This window comes from Capsicum annuum, chromosome 8 (genome assembly GCF_002878395.1).
Source record: "Capsicum annuum cultivar UCD-10X-F1 chromosome 8, UCD10Xv1.1, whole genome shotgun sequence".
Lineage (NCBI taxonomy): Eukaryota > Viridiplantae > Streptophyta > Magnoliopsida > Solanales > Solanaceae > Capsicum > Capsicum annuum.
Window position 1 is genome coordinate 97,149,453 of NC_061118.1, and position 20,684 is coordinate 97,170,136.

The following is a 20,684-nucleotide window of genomic DNA, read 5'->3' on the forward strand; positions in this document are numbered from 1 at the left end:
ACGCTAGATTTTCAATGCAAACACCACAACTAACAGTTCTAGGTCATGAGCTAGATAATTTATCTCATCCACCTTTAATTGCCTAAAGTCATAAGCTATCACCTTACCATGTTGCATCAAAATAAAACCAAGCCCCTCACAGGACGTATTACAGTAGACCATAAAACCATCAGTGCCTTCAGGGAAAGTCAAAACCAGAGCCGAAGTAAGCTTATCCTTCAACTTTTCAAAACTACCCTCACAAATAATAATATATAAGAACATTACCTTCTTCTAAGTCAACTTAGTTAATAGGGAAACTAGGGAAAAAAATCTCTCCATAAACCTCCTATAGTAGCTAGCCAAACCAAAGAAGCTTTGAATATCGATTAGAGTCATGGGTCTAGGCCACTTCTTAACCATTGCAACCTTTTACGGATCAACCATGATCCTTTCACTTGAAATGATATGACCCAACAATATGACAGCGTTCAACCAGAAGTCACATTTTATAAACTTGGCATACAACTATTGCTCTTTCAGTGTCTGCAACACAACACGAAAATGATTGGTATGATCTACCTCGCTCTTAAAGTACACCAAAATATCGTCTATGAATACAATCCAAAAACTGATGAAAGACCCTATTCATCAAATCCATGAATATCGCAAGGGCATTTGTCAAACCAAATAACATCGCCAAGAACTTAAATTGCCATACCGAGTATGGAAGGTAGTCTTAGTGACATACTCCTCCCTAATCTTTAAACGGTGATACCAGAATTAACGATAAAACTTGGAGAAAAACTTAGTACCCTGCAACTGGTCAAACAAATCATATATTCTTCTAAGGGGATACCTATTCTTTACCATCACCTTATTTAACTATTGATAATCAATACACATCCGAAGGGAACCATCCTTCTTAAGCACAAATAATACCGATTCTTCCCACGGGGGCACACTAAGACATATGAAACCTTTATCTAAAATATCCTTTAATTTCTCCTTAAACTCCTTCAACTCAGTCGAAGCCATTCTATACGAAGGAGTAAAAATTAGACGAGTGTCCAAAATAAGATCAATCCTAAACTCAATCTCTTTATTAGGAGGAACACCAGGTAGGTTATTAGGGAAGACCTCAGGAAATTCACTTACCATCAGGATAAAATGGAAGAAAGGACCATTCGAGTTAGAATCTTTAACCCAGACTAGATGATAGAGGCACCCCTTGGAGATTAATCTCTAATATCTAATATACGATATGAACTTTCTCTTAGGAGATAGGGAACTACCCTCCCACTCAATAACTGACTCATTAGGGAATTTAAAGACAACCTTATGGGTACGATAGTCTAAGGATACATAGCCCGAGTGAAACCAATCCATCCCTAATATGACATCAAAATCCACCATATATAATTCAAAGAGATCTACCAAAGTTTCTATACTACCAATAGATACCACACCCCCTACAGACTTTTCTAGAAATCACAAAGTCACCTACCGAGGTAGAAATAAAACAAAGGTCCGAAACATACTCAAATCTCTCTCAAGCTCTCTTAACCAAACTTCACAACCACAAAAGGGGTCACATAAGAAAGAGTGGACCCCGAATAAACTAAATAGTACACAACACAAGAAAAGATTTTCAACATACAAGTCACGACATCAGGTGATGCCTCAAACTCCCATCGGGTAGTGAGAGTATAAAGACAGATTCGACTTGTACTGGTTTCAGATGGTGCACCCTTTGGTGCCAGAGCTGAAAAAGAGGAACCAAGAACAATGTTTTTCCATGAGGCAACCTTACCAACAGGATAATTTCTAAGCATATGCCCTGGCCGACCACAGTTGAAGCACATGTACCTTCTCTAATCATAAAAACACCAATGTAATCTACCATAAAATCTGCAAGAAGGATAATATAGAGCTAATTGGGCCCCGCTATCCTGATTAGGAACCTTGTGCCCTAAAGTTGTCGCCACCATGGAAACACCTATCACCTAATGAATTTGGGTGGGGAGCACTGGTCATCGAGTAAGATCCAAAATAACCCCACTTCTTCTTAGGCCACATACCACCATCCCTACCACTCTACTATTAGACACCACCCTGCTCAGATAATCTAAACTTCTTGTCCTGTCTCTTTTCTTTCTCCACCTATTACATAAGCATAACCAACCAAGAGATATCTATGTCCTTGATCAACAAGGTAGTTTTACTTTCTAAAATCAAGTCTTGGGACAAATCAAAAGCGAACTTCCTCATCCTCGCCCTTATACCAGAAACCAACTCCGAAGCATACCATGATAACTGGTGAAACTTCAAGGCATACTTCTTGACTGACATTTTACCTTGCTTAAAATTAACAAGCTCTTTCGCTTTTTCTTTTCTCAACTCCTAAGGAAAGAAATGATCTAGAAAAGCACTAGAAAAATCCTCCCACAGAGATGACTCAACATCTTCACCACTTGACTGTTCCCATTTATCGTACCACTATTATGCCACATCCTTCAGCTGGTAGGCGGCAAACTCCACACCCTCTACATTTATGGTATGCATAACTTAAAAAGTCTTTTCCATCTTATCTAAAAAACCTTAAGGATCCTTCTCAACCTTAATACCCACAAAGGTCAGAGGGTTTAACCTCACAAACTAGCCAACCCTTGTGGCCTTAGAAGATAGATTAATAAGAACGCTATGCTTAGATTGAGTAGCTACAAATTATGCCAACATGTGAATGGACTGACGAAACTCGACATTTGTCACTACAACCTGAGGAGTTTGAGATAGACTAGAGAGAACCGATGGAATTCCAGGAGGACAATCAAGAACAGTATCTATAGACCAGGTATGGATCCCATGAGTAGAGCGAGTCTTATCAACATTATCTCTAGTTAGGGTGGAAGAGTTTTTTTTAGCTTCAGATCATTGAGACATGATCTGAAAAATAAACAAATGGGAATTAAAGAAGAATTCAGGACTCAGACTCTATAGCTTGAGAATAACACACATGAAAGAAAAACTTTCCTAAATGCCTTATAGATTCCCTCTTATGAGTATGGCATGCTACACACCCTTAAATGAGACTCCACTCGACATGGCTTTGTGGACTCCCAATTTACCTTGAACCTAGGACTTTGATACAAATCTGACATAATTTGAACTAGGGCCTAGTCCTATCAAGTGCCTCAAGCACAATCAAGACTGGAGACCACCCCCAATACCCAACCATAACCTCCCTGCACCATATGTCGGATGAATTTTAAACATATAACAAGATAGAACAATTATAACTGAAAGAAAATAATAAAATCCATAACCATAACCAGGAAAACATCCAACCAAATTTCAAACCAGTGTAAGCCCTAATACCAATACCAGTACCAATTTCAAGGATGAGACCAATACCAACGTCGCCTATGCCCATACTAGTCACAAGAAGCCTTTAACATAAAATAAAGAACATCCTATGCGACGTAACCCTGACCATAGCCAAAACCAAAGTCCAAGAAATAAAAAAAAGTATGAAAATATATCCACAACATAAAATGGAGGCTTTCAGAGTATGGAAGCTTACCACTTCAGTCTGACACAAAGTTGTCCCCAAATCCAATCATTTAGCAGGAGGAGTAGTATGGTCCGTTCCTGCATTGCGTGGGGATACATTACCTGAAGATAGGTTAGCCAATGAATACTAGAATATGCTCAAAAATAAGGATAAATTAATGCCAATATTTAAAACCTAGTAAATAACTATATGCAATCGCATACATATATACATATATACCATATTGGGAAAGGAAATTGGGTTTAGCATGCATTTAAAATCTTAACCTGGGGCTGTGTAGTTTGACCATTCTGAAACCACCTATGGTCTATATGGGTCCAGTGTTACCCCTTGAACAAGATCCAATCAGTGAAGTCGTACGAACCTAAGATATCATAGGGGCCAGGGATTCCCGTGTATGATTTGCCCTCCATAATACATATATACAAGTATAACTTAGGGGATTATCATGTACCCCACAAGCATTTCGTCACCATGACCAACCCTCATGTCGGCAAATATGAGCTTCGAGTGTCCATCCATTGGACTCATACCTTCACGATCAACTATCACACCCCACCATTATTTTCCAATTAAAATATTTAGCACATAACCAAACCACAAATTTCAAGAGTTAATTACTAAGGAATTATGAAGTGGTATCGTCATACCAGCTATAGCTTGTAAGAAATGTCATTAGCCAACACTTAGGGGATTCCCATGTACCCCATAGGATTTCTAATCAATTAAAACCATGGACACCAAGATCTTTCCAAATAATTTAATTAAATCAAACCAATTTAGGTTCTATTACCATATTATGAAACACAAGATTTTCATAAAAGTCAAACTATGTAACAAAACCATTCTCATAGGCATTTTAACAAACATGTTGAGGGCATATAGTTTCTAAAACCAAAACCAAGTACCATTTGACCATTCCCATGTAACCATATATTCAAATCACAATTATAATATGAAACCCATAAGTAAAAACATGGGAAAACATTATCCAACCAAAAACAACCAAAACCCTAAATACATTTCAAAACCAAATAAATACAATAATATTACCATGAAAACCATTAAGTAAAACATGCTTTTAGTTTGAAATAACAATGAGGGAGGAGTAACATGCCTTAGATACCAAAGAAGACAGAGAGAAATCACATTTGAGAGCCGTAATTAGCTACTTTGAGGAAACCCTTGCCTCCTTTTAAACCAAGAGCTTGCGAGAGATTTGGGATTGTTTACTTGGGAATAGTGGGTTAATGAAGTCCTAATAGTGTTTTAATTTATGGGGTCAAAATAACTTAACAGGGAAAATATCCAGAATACCCCCAACTTAAACTGTAAAAATTACCTCAGGTGGGTACGATTGGATCCCTCCACTCGTACCCATATCATATGAGTGGTACCATCCATTCATACCTAAAATAGAAGGTTGGACATCTATACATTATCCACCATACTACTCTCATTGCCCCACTTATACCCATAACATACGAGTAGTACCCATAAGTAGTATCCAAGATAGAATCAAAGACGTTGGACACTAGACAACACAAGACTCCACTCTACTATTCACACCCTATCCTCACAGCACATAGTAAGACACTCGTAATCATAGCCAAGTCAAGTCACTAAGTTTCATATTAAGTAAAGGATCAACTCAATGATAAATCACAAAACCATATGACCCATACCACCAAACCGTAACCACAATAGAAACTTGACCACCAAACACTGGTCATCCTACAAGTTGGATCACCTTACCCATACCTTTACTATACGACTTATATGGTGAGTTGTATGATCAACACAAAGGTAAAACTTCAGGAAATTTCCAAGGGCTAAAACCCAGTGTGTTTGAACTTTCTAGGACGAATGTAAGTTTTAGTGGTGGATATGGTAATGACCCTCACATTAAAATTTATAGGGTATTTGGATGTACTATTTTTAAATTACCTAAAAGCAAAAAGCAAAATACCAAAGGTAGGTAGCAATTTTCTTTTGGCTTTTGGCTTATTTTTGTACATTTTAGTCTCAAAGTAAAGTGCTTAAAAGTATTTTCTTTCATTGCTAGACACCTCCAAAAATAAAAAAATGTTCTTAAAAGACAAAAGCACTTAAAAGTAAGTCAATCCAAACACCCTCTTAGAATTCTTATATGTTTTTACCATTTTGCCCCTCCCTATGGTTGCCTTATTTGATTTTATAAGTTGCTGAGATGGTTGGCATGATCCCCAATGTATTTAAAGTGTTTTATTTGAGTTTGTGATTTTGAGTATCCTTAAGAGTATATGTTTGACTTTGATAAACATTTCATGATATGATCCACGAAAAATGATTCTAACATGTCCATTAGCTCTATAATTTCAATGTTGGGTTAGTAGAATAGTTGATCTTTCATTTGAAAACTAGTTCAATTTGTCCTTAAAGGGGTCCCTGCAGGTTAAATTGGTGAAAATAATCCTTTTTCAAAAATTTGATGTACATAAAAATTATCCAAGTAGAATTGTAGGTATGTTTTCCAAATGAATTTTTAGGGTCCGTTTGGTGACTTTTTGAACTTAGAGTTGTTTTTTTTCTTGTTCGTGGCTTATTTTTCACATTCATGACCCCATCTATTATATTCGTGAAGACTATTCAGCTAAGGCTTCATGATTGAATAGTGGATTCAATGTGATCTTGATGAATAATGAGTCTAGGTTGGTTTCTTTGCTTTATTGTGTTCACAGACTCAAGGATTACATACATGAGTGTCTTGGTTCAAATCACATCATGATCATGATTGAGTTCCCATTATTATGATGATCTTTTTTGTCTTGTTAAAAGGTTTACCTTTGCGATCACAGTGGATTTACCTAGATCGCGAGGCACCATATTCAAAACTTGTTAAAATATTTCTTTTCTCATTTTTTCTCCATTTTTTAACATTTAAAGCTTAGATTAAGGTAATCACAAAGGGGCTTTAACATTTCTTCTGTGGGAAAGTGCCCAAATCCTTATTCCATCTTTTTTCAATGATTTCATCTTCAAAACAACTATAAATCCTAAATTTTAAAAGTGAATTTAGGGTTTTTTTATTAGTCAAGTGTAGTAGGGTTTTTTCTTAAATTTGAGGCTCGTTTCCTATTTATTTTTGCCTGAATTTTCAATTGTAGATTTATATAACCTTGGAGAACGTATTTCTTAAATAAAATTTCTATCCTACCCCTTTTGTTTTTGAACTTATTTTTCAATCCTATATTGGATTTATCTTAAATAGTGTTAATATAGTTATTATTTCTTTGTTTTGACTTGTAGATTACATATTTGATTATGTTGGATGCACTTGATATTAATTCGAGGGAGTTGAGCTTTTGGTTTGGGTTTTGGATGGTGTTTATGCTTGCAGAATTTTATTTAAGCCAAGTTGAGATGTAACTTGACTTTTTCCAAAGTGTTTATGTGTCGTTGCTTGTTTGTTGTATATTTTGTAATGTTAAGAATTGGGGATCTCTCTGAGGTAAAATGGTGAGAATCTCAATGGAGACCAGAGTCCTTGATGGATTGTAGATATATAGTTGCTTATGCTAGTTAGTCTTACTACTCACAATTATCCTTAGAGTAGAATGTAGATATTTAACCTAGTGAACCCTATTGGTATTGAATTGCCTATTTTAGAGCTTTGAATCTTGTTAGAAAACTTTAATGTGATGATTGTAGTTTAATGCCTTGTTAGGGGGTAATTATGTTATTATCGCCTTTATTGATTGAATGTTTGAGCCTTTAGAGAATACCTAGAGTATGGCTATGCTTTTAATAGTTGATAAGACCTTATGGTTGGACCAAGTCAAGTTTGGGTAGTTCATGATTTATTATTATTGGGATTGTTGTTTATTTTATATTCCCCATATGGGCTATGTAAATATATTTATGGACTTGAGTAACTATTTATGATCATGTATTCAATTTGGCTTATATGCTTGCTTTATGATTTAAGGACATATATTATTGTAATGCCTGAGTGGGGGCTTGACTAGATGCTATTGGTAATATTTGTGCATTAAGTGCCTTATTTATTATAATGTCTCCTAAGTGGGGGATTGCCTTGTCATCATAGGCCTTTTATGTCCATTAGAATGTCTTATCTATTATTGTGTCGCTGGAAACTTGATATTATAGGCCTTATTTAAGAATTTAATTGCATTATAATTGTAGTGATGCTCGAGTGAATGGTTTGAAATGATAATATTGATACCTACATGACTATTTATTCTGATTGTGCCAAGATGACATTGATATCATAAATTATTGATATACTAAAAGTTGATTTTGAGCGTATTTATACATGTATTAAAATGAATTTGATCTTTATACTGATTGGTTGTGAGCATTACATCCTCATATCACACATCCATATTTATGAGGCATTAGTACCACTCAGATATTCTAATTTTTGTAGAAATGATAAGACACCTTATAAAATACCCATATCGAGGGATACGTAGGTAAGGTTGATTTGCGACATGAGATTAAGACTATATGAGTATAGGGGTGGCGACCCCCCTCCCTCTCCATGGGTCATACGTGGTAGCTACGAGCTCACTAGGTGTATCCAAAATGTTTTGTTATAACTTTTAAAATATTTCATCATCATCCCATCATCATCACTGCATTGTATTGCATTACTATTCTTTGTATGGTTTGATACTGTGTTTGTATTTACTCTTATACTGTATTTATGTATTAGGAGCTTATTTGTGATATTGTGTTTGAGCATTCATTTCACTTAATCACATTGTCTTATATCACCATATACTAATCTGTAGGTTGGAATATTATGATATGCAGGATACGGTAGAGGATTGATAAGAGAGACAGATGTGTAGCCCCTGTTGGTAATATGAGATACTCTTGTATATTTGTGCACTCTTTTCCTATTTTCATCCTATATTTCTTGGTTGATTATAATTGATTAAGCCTATTGTATCATTCTAGGAAGTCTTCTTCATAAATGTTGTCCTTACTTTATTTATATGGAATAAAAGTAGTGTTGACTCACCTAGGTTAGTTTGTCTACCATTGTTTTGGTGAATTTGTTGCCTATTATATTAGGTTACCCTGATAGGATGGAAGGATGTAATTCTGAGATATAAATTAATTAGGGAAATCTTTGGTATTTGGGATGGTGGTTCTCGCCATTGCTTCGAATTAGCATTGGTCATCGACAATCCATGCTGAGTACAAGTGGTTTCCTACTCACCCTTACTTCTCTTTCTTCTTTTTAAACTTTTCAGCACCATATGCAGGTATTGTGTCGAGTAAAGAATGTAGATTATTTTCATCCAACATTGACATATTAGAGATTGAGGTAATATTGGCGGACTCCAAGCTACCTGAATCTCTCTTTATTTATCTTATGGTTACCCAAATTTAAGACACTTTAGCTATTGCTATTATTCAGTATTTAGAGGCTTGTATTGATGACACCCAGGCCTAGATTGTACCTTCAGTACTTGTATCTCATATTTGTATATAAATATATGGGATTATGCTTACTTTTGTTTCTGCTTCCTTCTCCTTATTGTGAATTCAGGTTAGTTTAAGCTTATTTGTTTAGAGAGTTTGACAAGTACTATCACGTTCCTAATATTTGATCATGACATAAATACAATGTCAAAATTTGACTCTCGCAAATAAATCACTTAATCATCTGAAATGACCATCTTATTCTCATTGAGTCTTCTTAATGACACTGTTTGTGGTTAGTTTATGTCTGGTATTTTTTAGTTAGTTCATTCCTAAAGAGTTATTAGTAAATAAGTAGGCATATTCCTGGGAAATGGAACATTCACCCTTAACACATTTGTTTCCTCACTTTGTCATTAAACTTTCCCACTAACTTTACCATTCTCTATGAATCTTGCATTATCGGTTTACACAATTCTCAAACTATGATTTGGACGGTAAAATCTATACCCTTTAGATTTATCTGGGTAACCAATAAGGTAACTACCTATTGTTCAAGAAGCTAATTTCATTTTATGTGGATTAGAAACTCTAGCTTCTGTTGGGCAACCCCAAACATGCAGATGTCTTAAACTTGGTTTCATACCTGTCCATAGTTTAAAAAGAGTTTCTAGAACTCCCTAACTAGCAATGCTATTTAATAAATATGCAATAGTTTTAAGAGCATACATACATAATGATTTGGGTAATGAGGAATAATAGATCATTCTCCAAACCATATTTATAAATGTTTGATTACAACTTTCTACAACACCATTCTGTTTAGGTGATCCTGGTACAATGTCTTCTGTACATATGCCATGTTGCTCGAGGAACTTTGCAAATGAAATGGGCATTGTCCTGGTTCATCATATATTTCATTATATTCACTACCACTATCTAACCTAATAATTGTTTGTCACGATTTGAGATAATCCCTTTGTCGTAACACGGTGCTTAGAGCCGCAAGTGAACCCAAGCTAACCCATGCCCTAACATAAACTAGGATTCTGATAAAATAATAAATTACTAGGTGAAAGCTGAACTGAAAATAAATCGTTACTAAATGATAATGGAATCAATACTAACACTGTCTAAAATACTAAAAAAGATAAAACTCTAAACATCTGTCTGTTTGTCTTAAAGCCTTTAATCATAATGAGTTGTTGGGAAATTACCCAACTAACTCCAACTAACTAAAATAAAACAAAGGAATACTGAATAAATAACTGATAACTGGTTCTCATATGATAAGGACATATCAATACTGTAGCTGATGGTATGGAGATGTGGTAAGTGTGATCCGAGCGCTGAGCATCCAAACCTATATTATAAGACAATATATGACAGAAAAGTATGCGGTCAATACTTTGAATGTATGGAGTATACGAGATAGAAAAACTAATTAATATAAGTTGAACACGAATGCATGACATCATAAACTATATACATGAGCAAGTGTAAACATGTCCTGAATATAACTAAATAACTGATTACAAGGTTATGCATAATCTAAAATAATACATGAACTAGGGAATATGGGAGCTAACAATAATCAACATATCGTAATCTAAGAAAATTAGGAGCCAACTTGTTACCCAGTTGGAAGGGTGCTAGTACCTTGTAAAGACTACCAACATTGGCTATCGTGAATCCACTAAACTGAGGTCCCAAAGGACTAGGGTATCATGTGTTAACTGACGGGTGACCCTTTCTAACCTATGGTGGCACCGTAGTTCCAGAACTTAGGAACTTCTACTATCGATCTCAATCCTAACTGACAGGTGAGTCATCATCCCTACGTTCACTCGGTGCTAAGTACTACTCCCAACTAAATGAAACTAAAGCATAAACTCAATTTCTCATCATGATCTCACTCTGAAGGTATCAAAAATAAATAATATGAAGTGCTCAAATATATGTAAGATAATTTATGAATGAATCCTTAGGTATCGAATGTTTATAACCACCAGCCTTGACTAATGCAACTAAACATGATAATATTAATAGTTTATTATAATAGGGAATTTTATAATTCAAGCCAAACTCATTGATTTAATAAATAAAAGAGGAGTTTATGATTTTGAGTATGAGAGGATGCTACTTTTATGGGAAAATATGTACTCATGGTTTAACTACAAGAAGAAACCGAAGGAATTAAGAAAACTCATATTTGACCGAGAACTCAAAACTTGGAGGGGAAATTAAACTTGATGATTAAGAAGTTATTGGGACTCCATGTATGAAAGGAAACTATTGATGAAATCCCACATACCTGTAGATGAAATTATTAGAGAATTTGTTCTTGAAGTTGAGGAACCCTACTTTGCTGTTGTAGAAGAGAAAATCGCCCCTTTTTGCTAAGTGTCAATTGATTTTGAGTTTAGGAAGTGTTGCGGTAATATTAATCCCCAATAACTATCCTGGGAGTACTCAAACAATATGGGTTTGGGGTTAAATAATATGAAAAGACCAAAAATCCCTTTTTAAAATGTGTAGGAAAATTCTAATAACAGTTGTAATGACTGAGGCAAAAACTGTTGAGTCTGGTAATAAGTGGTGGTATGGAGTCATTGTTAAAGGACTTGAGCCATAGATCCTTACTTTTGTGACAACAAATTCTTCTGAAGACTCGTGTAGTCTGATCTTAAGTCTTTAGGAAGAGTCATAGTCAAGAGGCTGATTTCCTTGGTTTCTTACTATTGTGCCACCCAAAAACTCATTTAGTCAGAAAACGAGTCTTGTTCTAGACTCATTTCCACTAACTTAAATCTTTTGGACACTTATTTCCAAAACAATTCTTCACTATAACTCATTGTGCCTGACAACAGGTCAATTCCTGAGTCGTTGTCACTAGTAGTTAACGATGCCTCAGATGATTTTCCATAACTTTTTAGCACAACCTCAAATTTAGGTAAGTATAGTTGCATTGGAAAGTTAATTCAATCTCTTATATTTTGGTGGGTCTAGAGCTCTAAAATTTTGGGTATCACAATTTCTCCCCATTGGGATCATTCATCCTCGAATAAAACTGACTAAGCTGAAGTAATATGGGAAAAGCTGAAATCTTAAACTAAACACTTACGAGCTATGACTAATGTATGGAATGAACTAAACTCATGAATGCGTGATATGACATGAAAATATATAGATGGTCTAAGATAGAAATGAAAGTATTAGTTAATTAAAGGAACTATTACCTCAATTTGGAGCCGAGTTCGATGAGAAAAGATTGGGGAAGGGTACTTGGCCAGCATATCTACCTCTGCTTCCCAAGTGGCTTTCTCAACTAACTGATTTCTCCACTGAACTTTCAGAAAAGAGACTTCTTCATTCCTCAGCCTACGAATTTTGACCTCTTCATAAGAGAGGCTATTTTCCTCACCAACCCTTTCTAAAATAATTAATTATGCTGGGTCACCAATGAATTTCTTCAACAAAAAAATATGGAATACTAGGTGCACTGGTGCTAAATCTATAGGCAACTCAAACTCATAGGCTACCTTACTATAGTGACTTGGAATCTTGTAAGGACCGATAAATAGAAGACTATCTTCAAGGAGATAAAATCACCAATATCAAACTTTAGCTCCCTCCTACTCACATCTATATAAGATTTTTGATGGATCTAAGCAATTTTCAGCCTTTCTCTAATCAACTGAACTTTTTCCACCGCATCTTGCACTTCATTAGGCTCGATCAAAGTAGCTTCACCTAACACAAATAAACTAATAATAGATCTACACCTCCTACCATAAAGAGCCTCAAAAGGAACCATCTGAATATTGGAGTGATAGCTATTATTATAAGAAAACTCAATCAAAGGCAAGTGATCATCCTAACTCTCCTTGAAATCAATCACACATGCCCTCAATATATCCTTTAAGGTGTGAATGGTCCTCTCTTCCTAACCATATGTCTGTGGGTGAAAAGTTGTACTAAGATGAACTTGGGTTCTAAGAGCCTTATAGAAAGCTTTCCAAAATCGAGAGGTAAACTGGGTACCTCTATCTGAAATAATGGTAAAAAGGACTCTATGCAATTTCACCAACTTCCTAAGATAGAGTTTAGCATAATCTTTGGCTGAATCTAAAGCGTTAACAGGCAAGAAATGGGCCGACTTAGTCATTTGATATATGATAACCTAAATAGAATTATGTTGTCGATGAGTATGAGGCAACCCTATAATGAAATCGATATTCACCACTTCCCATTTCTAATAAAGAATGCTGAATTCATAAAGCATACCACTAGTATTCTAGTGGTCAACCTTAAACTGGTGGAAATTTGGACACTTAGCCATGAATTTCACAATAGCCATGAATTTCACAATATACTTCTTTATACCATTCCTCCAATAGACTTCCTGCAGATCACGATATATCTTATTGGCACCCGGGTGAATAGAATATCGAGAACCATGAGCTTTTTCTAACGTCCGTTACCTCAAACCATCCATATCTGGAACACATAATTAACCTTGACAATGAAAAACACTGTCTCCCCCTTAGTTGAAAACCTCAACCTTCTAATTCTAAACTGTCTCTTTCAACTTAAGAAAAATAGGATCACTATCTTGCTTTTCATTCACCTCGGCAACTAATGAAGATTCCAAACTATTCTAAACCTATACACTACCTTCGATTAAATCAACGAAAAAAACTCCCAACCTAGCAAGCTGATGAACCTTTAGAACTAACCCTTTCTTATCATATTTGACATGAGTAACACTCCTCAAAGACAATATGCTAAGGGCGTCGGCCATAATATTGGCCTTGCCCGGGAGGTACAAGACGCTCATATCAAAATCCTTAAAAACTTTAGCCACCTTCTATAATAAAGATTTAGATCTTTCTGACTGAATACATACTGAAGGATCTTATGATTAGTGAACACATCAGTTGAACCTCATAAAGATAATGCCTTCAAATCTGTAAGGCAAAAATAATTGTTGCAGATTCAAGATCATGAGTCGGGTAGTTCTTTTTGTGAGGCTTGATTTTTCTAGAGTTATACACTATAAGCTTCCCTTATTGCATCAACACACATCCTAAACCAACTCTAGAAGCATCACAATATACTACAAAACAATCTGAACCCGTAGGTAGTGTCAGAACCAGAGCAGATGTGAGTTGTGTCTTCACCTTCTGAAAATACCTCATTTAGGAATTTGACCACCGGAATTTAACTTTTATTTGAGTCAGTTTGGACATAGGACAAACACTATGTAAAATACTTCAACAAGCCATTTGTAGTAAATGACTAAACCCAAGAAATTCTTAATATCTGATAAAGAGCTGGGTCTAGGTCAAATTCTTACTACTTTAGTCTTTTGAGGATCGACTCGAATGCCTTCACCAGAAATAATATGACCATGGAACACCACTAATTTCAACAAGAATTTACACTTGATTAACTTAGCTAATAACTAGTGATCTTTAAGAGTCTGTAAGACAATCCTCAAATGAACAACATGCTCACTCTCATTTCAAGAATAAACGAGGGTGTCATCTATGAAGACTATGACAAACATATCCATGTAATTCTTAAGTACCTTGTTCATAAAGTCCATAAAATCTACAATAACATTCATTAGTCTAAAAGGAATAACAATAAATTCAAAGTGACCATTTCTAATTTTGAAGACTGGTTTTGAAATGTTATATTCTCTGACTCTAAGCTGATGATAGTCGGTTCTGAGGTCTATCTTAAAAAAATAGTTGGCACCCTAGAGTTGGTCCAACAAGTCATTAATCATGTGAATGGAATACTTATTCTTGACTGTGACTTTGTTCAACTGATGATAGTCGATGCACATCCTGAGAGAACTGTGTTTCTTGTGCAGTAAAAGAACTGGAGCACCCCATGGAGAGACACTAGGCAAGATAAACCCCTTCTCTAGGAGATATTTCAATTGTTCTTTTAATTTCTTAAGATCGTTTGGAGCCATTCTATAAGGAGGAGTTGATACAGGCTGGGTATATAGAAAGAGATCTATTTAGAAGTCAATTTCCCACTCGGGTGGAACTCCGAGCGGATTTTTAGAAAATACTTCTGAAAATTCATTCACTACTAGAACTAACTCAAGATTAAAATTTTTTGACCTTGACTTGAATAATATGGTAGATGTACCTTTTAGAAATCATGTTAATTGCCTTAGGCATTAAGGTACTACCCTTCCACTCTAATATTGAATCATCTAGAGACTAAAACTAGACTACTCTGGTTCTATAATCAACTGAGGAATATAAAAAGTTGAGCTCATCTATGCCAAGAATACCATCAAAATCGGTCATGTCTAACTCAACAAGATCAATTGAAGTGACCTTTTAGGATACTGTAACTGGGCAATTTCTATTTACCCATCTAGCAATGATTGAAATACCGACTAGAGTAAAAACTGAGAAGGTTTCTACAAGGATTTTGGGGTTGACACCAAAATCTATTGCCATATAGGGAGTCACAAAAGAAAGTGTGACTCCAGTATCTAGCAATGCATAAACATGAATGTGAAAAACTTATAACGTACCAGTGACCATGTTAGAAGAACCCTTATGGTACTATCAATTTAAAGGGCATAGAACCTATCCTGACAATGTCCACCAGTTGCACAAGAAGTGGCACCCTGCTGAGTCGGGTGATCCGCTGGAACTACTGAAGAGTTAGTATGACTCTGCTGACGATCACTCCTATCTCTCTGTGTAATCACTTGGCACTCTAATATTTTGTGGCTTGAATTTCCACACCCAAAATAAGCATCACTACTATCCATGTACTCACCCTTGTGGTTCTTACCATATCACCTGTAAACTGGGTTGTTGCCAGTACTATCCATACTACCTTGGTACTTAGAGCCCAGCGCTCTATCCTGGGTATCCTGCCTAGACATGGGAACTGGGTCACTACCAGAAGATGGGGCTAGAGATAAAGATTTCTAACAATACTGAGAACGATTCCTACCATTTAACCTCTACTGAGTGAAATTGAACCTACCAGTTGTGGCCCTTTTGATCTCCCTTTCCTTCGCTTTGATATTTTCCTTCTTAATCTATTGAGTATAGATTGTTAGTCTAGAGATGTCAATCTCCTTAACCATACCCTAAAAATTACTTGCCACAAACTTACTCATTTGGGCCCTAGAGCCAATAACCATAGTTGGAGCATACCTCGCCAACTGGGTAAACTTACGTTAATACTCCTTTACACTTAAGTTGTTTTGCTTCAGGTTTATGAACTCCTACACCTTGTTCTTCCTCAACTCAAGTGGAAAGAGCCTCTCCATAAATATAGTAACAAAATCATCTCACTTTACTAGCCATGCATTTGTACCTCTATCCTCCTTTCTACTGCTTAAACCATGTGTAAGCCACTCCTTGCAACTGATAAGTAGCTAAATAACCACTTTTACTCAAAGTAACACCCATGATTTCAGTCACCTTTAAAAAATTATCTAGAAACTTTTGTGAATCCTCCTCAGGCTTGGACTCAAAGAACATCGGGAGATTTATCCTAGTGAAGTCTTCGATTTTAGTTGTTATTACATTCGCTATTGGGTTGGCCAGAGCTACAAATTGCTGGTTATTTTGAGCAGTCATATACTGGGCTAATGCTATGAAAGTATCCCTAAACTCAGCACAAGAGACCTGCTCATTCAGAAGGTTTTTTAGAATTGGTGGTGGTGCTTGTTGATTTTTATTTTTCCTTTCGTTAGTTCTATTAAGAGGAATTTTCTATAAACGGGTAGAGGACGAGTTAGAAGAAGAAATTTAAATGAGTTCACACTCTTTCGCACAAAATGAATCCTAATATAAGTGAGAATTTCCTAAAACAATCCATAGCCTCTCGCTCATAAGTGTCGTGAACTTCACACCCATAAACAAGACTCTACTTAATGCGGCTTTCAGAAGCCCTAGGACACATTAAAATTTTGACTGATACTAAGTTTTTCATGACATGAGACTACCATTAGTCATAACATGGTGCTTAGAGCCACAAGTTATCCCAAGCTAACCCATGGCTTGACACACTAGGATACTGAAGAAATAACAAAATACTGGGTGGAAGCTAAACTGAAAATAAACTATTACTAAATGATAATAGAATCAATGCTAACATAATATGAAATACTCAACACGTTGAAACTCTAAACATTTGTCTGTCTATCTAAAAGCCTCTAATAATTATGAGTTGTTAGGACATGACCCCAACTAACTCTAACTGAATAAAATAAAACAAAAGAATTCTTAAATAAATAACTAATAACTAGTCCTTGGATGATGAAGACTCTCTAATACTGCAGCTGATGGTACAGAGACGTACTAAGTACGATCTAGGTACTGAGCGTCTGAACCTATATTATAAGACAATATAGCACATAAAAGTATGTGATTAGTACTTTTAATATATTGAGAATGCTAGATAGGAAAACTAACTAATATAAACTGAAAATCAATGCATGAGACATGTAAAACTATATACATGTGTGCTGACTATAACTTTATAACTGATTATAAGGTCATGCATAATAAGAACTAAAACATAAACTAAAACATGAACTGAGGATTGAGAGATAACAATAACCGACATATCCCAATCTGAGTAAATCAAGGTCTAGCTTTTAACCCCAGTTGGAAAGGTGCTAGTAACTTGGCAAGGGTACCAATACTAGCTGTTGTGGATCCACTAAGCTGAGGTCCCAATGGACTATGATGTCATGCCTCAACTGATGGGTGACCCCTTATAACGTACGATAGCACGTAGGTTTGGAACTTATCGACTTCTACTAATGGTCTCAAGCTTAAATGATGGGTGAGCCATCATTCCTACATTCACTCAGTGCTAAGTATTACTCCCAACTGAATGACACTAAAATATAAACTGAATTGCTTATCATGATCTTGTTATGAAGGTATCAACAATGGATAATCTGAAGTGCTCAAATATATATATAAACTAATATATGCACGAATCCCTAGTTATCCGGTGTTCATAACCCACCAGCTCTGACTAATGTAACTAAACATGATAATATTAAAAGTTGAACATAATAGGGAATTTCATAATTCAAGTCAAACTCAATAATTTAAATAAAAAGGAGTTTATGATTCTGAGAATGAAAGAATGCTACTCTTATGGAAAAATATGTACTCATTGTTTAACTACAAGAATAAAATGAAGGAATTAAGTAAATTCATATTTGACTTAGAACTCAAAACTTGGAGGGAAAATTAAACTTGAGGATTAAGAATTTATTCGGATTCAATGTATAGAAGGAACCCATTGATAAAATCCCATATACCTGGAGATGAAATTATTGGAGAATTTCTCAGAATTTGTGTTTAAAGTTGAGGAACCCTACTTTGTCATTGTAGAAGAGAAAATTATCTATTTTTACTAAATGTCGATTGATTTTGAGTTTATGTGGTTTTTGGATTATATTAACCCCTAATAACTAGTCTGGGAGTATCTAAACAATGTGAGTGTAGGGTTAAAAGAATGTAAAATAGTAAAAAAAACCCTTTTTAAAATATGCAGGAACATACCAATAACAATCATAATGACTAAGGCAACCACTCGTTGACTCTGGTAACAAATCATGTCATGGAGTCATTGCTAGAGAACTTAAGCCTTGGATCCGTACTATTGTGACATCGACTTCTTATGATGACTAGTGTAGTTTGATCACGAGTCCTTAGGGAAAGTCATAGTCAAGAGGCTAATTTCCTTGGTTTCTTACTGTTGTGATGATGGGTCCACCCAACAACTCATTTAGTTTGACGAGTCATATTCTAGACTCTTTACCACTAACTGAAATCTTTTAGCCACTTACTTCCATGATAATGATTCTTTACTACAACTCTTTGTGTCTGACAACGGGCCGTTGCCAGAGTTGCTGTCACTGGCAGTCTAACAGTGCCTTTAAAAAGTTTCCACAACTTTTTACCATAGCCCCGGATTAAGTAGAGACTAGTGTCATTATAAAAATAATTCAATGACCTATCTTTTGGTCGGTCTAGAGCTCAGAAACTTGGGATATCATATTTTTCTTTTTTTATCTAATTGTCTTTCAACCTCGTTGACGTAAACTTTGAGAGCGTCAGTTTCTTGAGATTTTTCTTTTAATAAATAGATAAATTAATAACATGAAAAAAATCATCAATATGGGTTATAACATATTTTTCTCCATAAAAAATAGATCAAGGGTCCGCAAATATCAGTGTATATGATTTCAAGAAGCTGAGTGCTTCCTATAGCACCTTTTATTAATATGCTTGGTTTGTTTTTCCTTAATATAATCCAAGTATATATCAAAGATCAGTAATATTCAGCTTTGAGAGAATCTCATTCTTTACTTATCTTAGCAATCTTTGTATGGATACATGAACTAAACATCTATGCCACAAGTAACCAAAACTTTCATCCAGTGAACTATGTTTAATTTTGACATTTTGATGAATATCAAAAAGGGATTCAAAAAAATAACATTATTGAGTTTCAACCTATATAAACCATCAACTTATATAAATTGAAACATCCATGTCCAAACTTAAATTTATATTTGTAGTTTGGTGTAACGCCTCGATTTTCTAAACCAGAATGCTATACGGTAATTATGACCCTGTAGGACAACAAGCTAACCCATGATTGATATCTATACCTGTACACTGTATAATATACTTTTAAAATGTGGAAAACATGAACATAGGCCATAAGGTTCAACTGAATAAAGAAACTGTCAAAACATGACATCCATGTGGGTAGAAAATACCCAAGACAACTGAATCAGAACTAAATCTGAATACTAAATCTGAAAACCTCTAAGTACTGTCTGAATAAGGAGTTGAGGGAACATGTCTCCAACTAACTCCATAAACTAAAAACTAACTGAATTAATAAATCAATAAATCAAGTAATATCTTCCTCGAATGAAGAGGACTCACTAAAAATCTGTGTACTGAATGCGACTGCTACTGCTGGTATGGAACTCGTGTCTATGAACCTATGGTGTAACATGAAAAGAAAGCACCATAGTGCAAATGCATCAGTACAACTGGAGTACTGATTATACGAGTAAGGTAGGCTAAAGCGAAGGGTTTACATGCATGAATAATGCTAACTGACTGATATGAACATAAAAGTACAAACATACATATATAGTAACTGAGATCATGAGTACGTGACAACTAAATCTGTACGCTAATACATGGCTAAAATTGCAGTTCTGATAACATGAACGACTATGTCTGACAGTCCTGAATCTGGTGAAACTTTCTGAGTCCCATGCTATAACTGAATTTAACTGTATCTAACAGTCCTGGTATACTGATATCTAAAAAACTATTTGATTTTTTTATTGAGACTGATACTAAAACTGTGGGAGGTAGTTATTTAACCGACATGCCCCATATATATGCTAAAATAGCTGAACTGGGGTCCAATCATTGCCCTTATTAGAAGGGTGTCAATATCGTGCCACGGGTAAAAACATTTTGTGAGTGACCCTCAAATCTGGAAGTATCCCCAAAAGAGAATGGCGGATGTCCGCCCCATCAACCCTCAAGCTGGCAGTGTTGATGTCTCAGCCTATGCTGGCTACATAGTTCTGGAACACAAGGATTATTTCTAAGAATCACACCTTCATCTGAAGCAGGTGAGT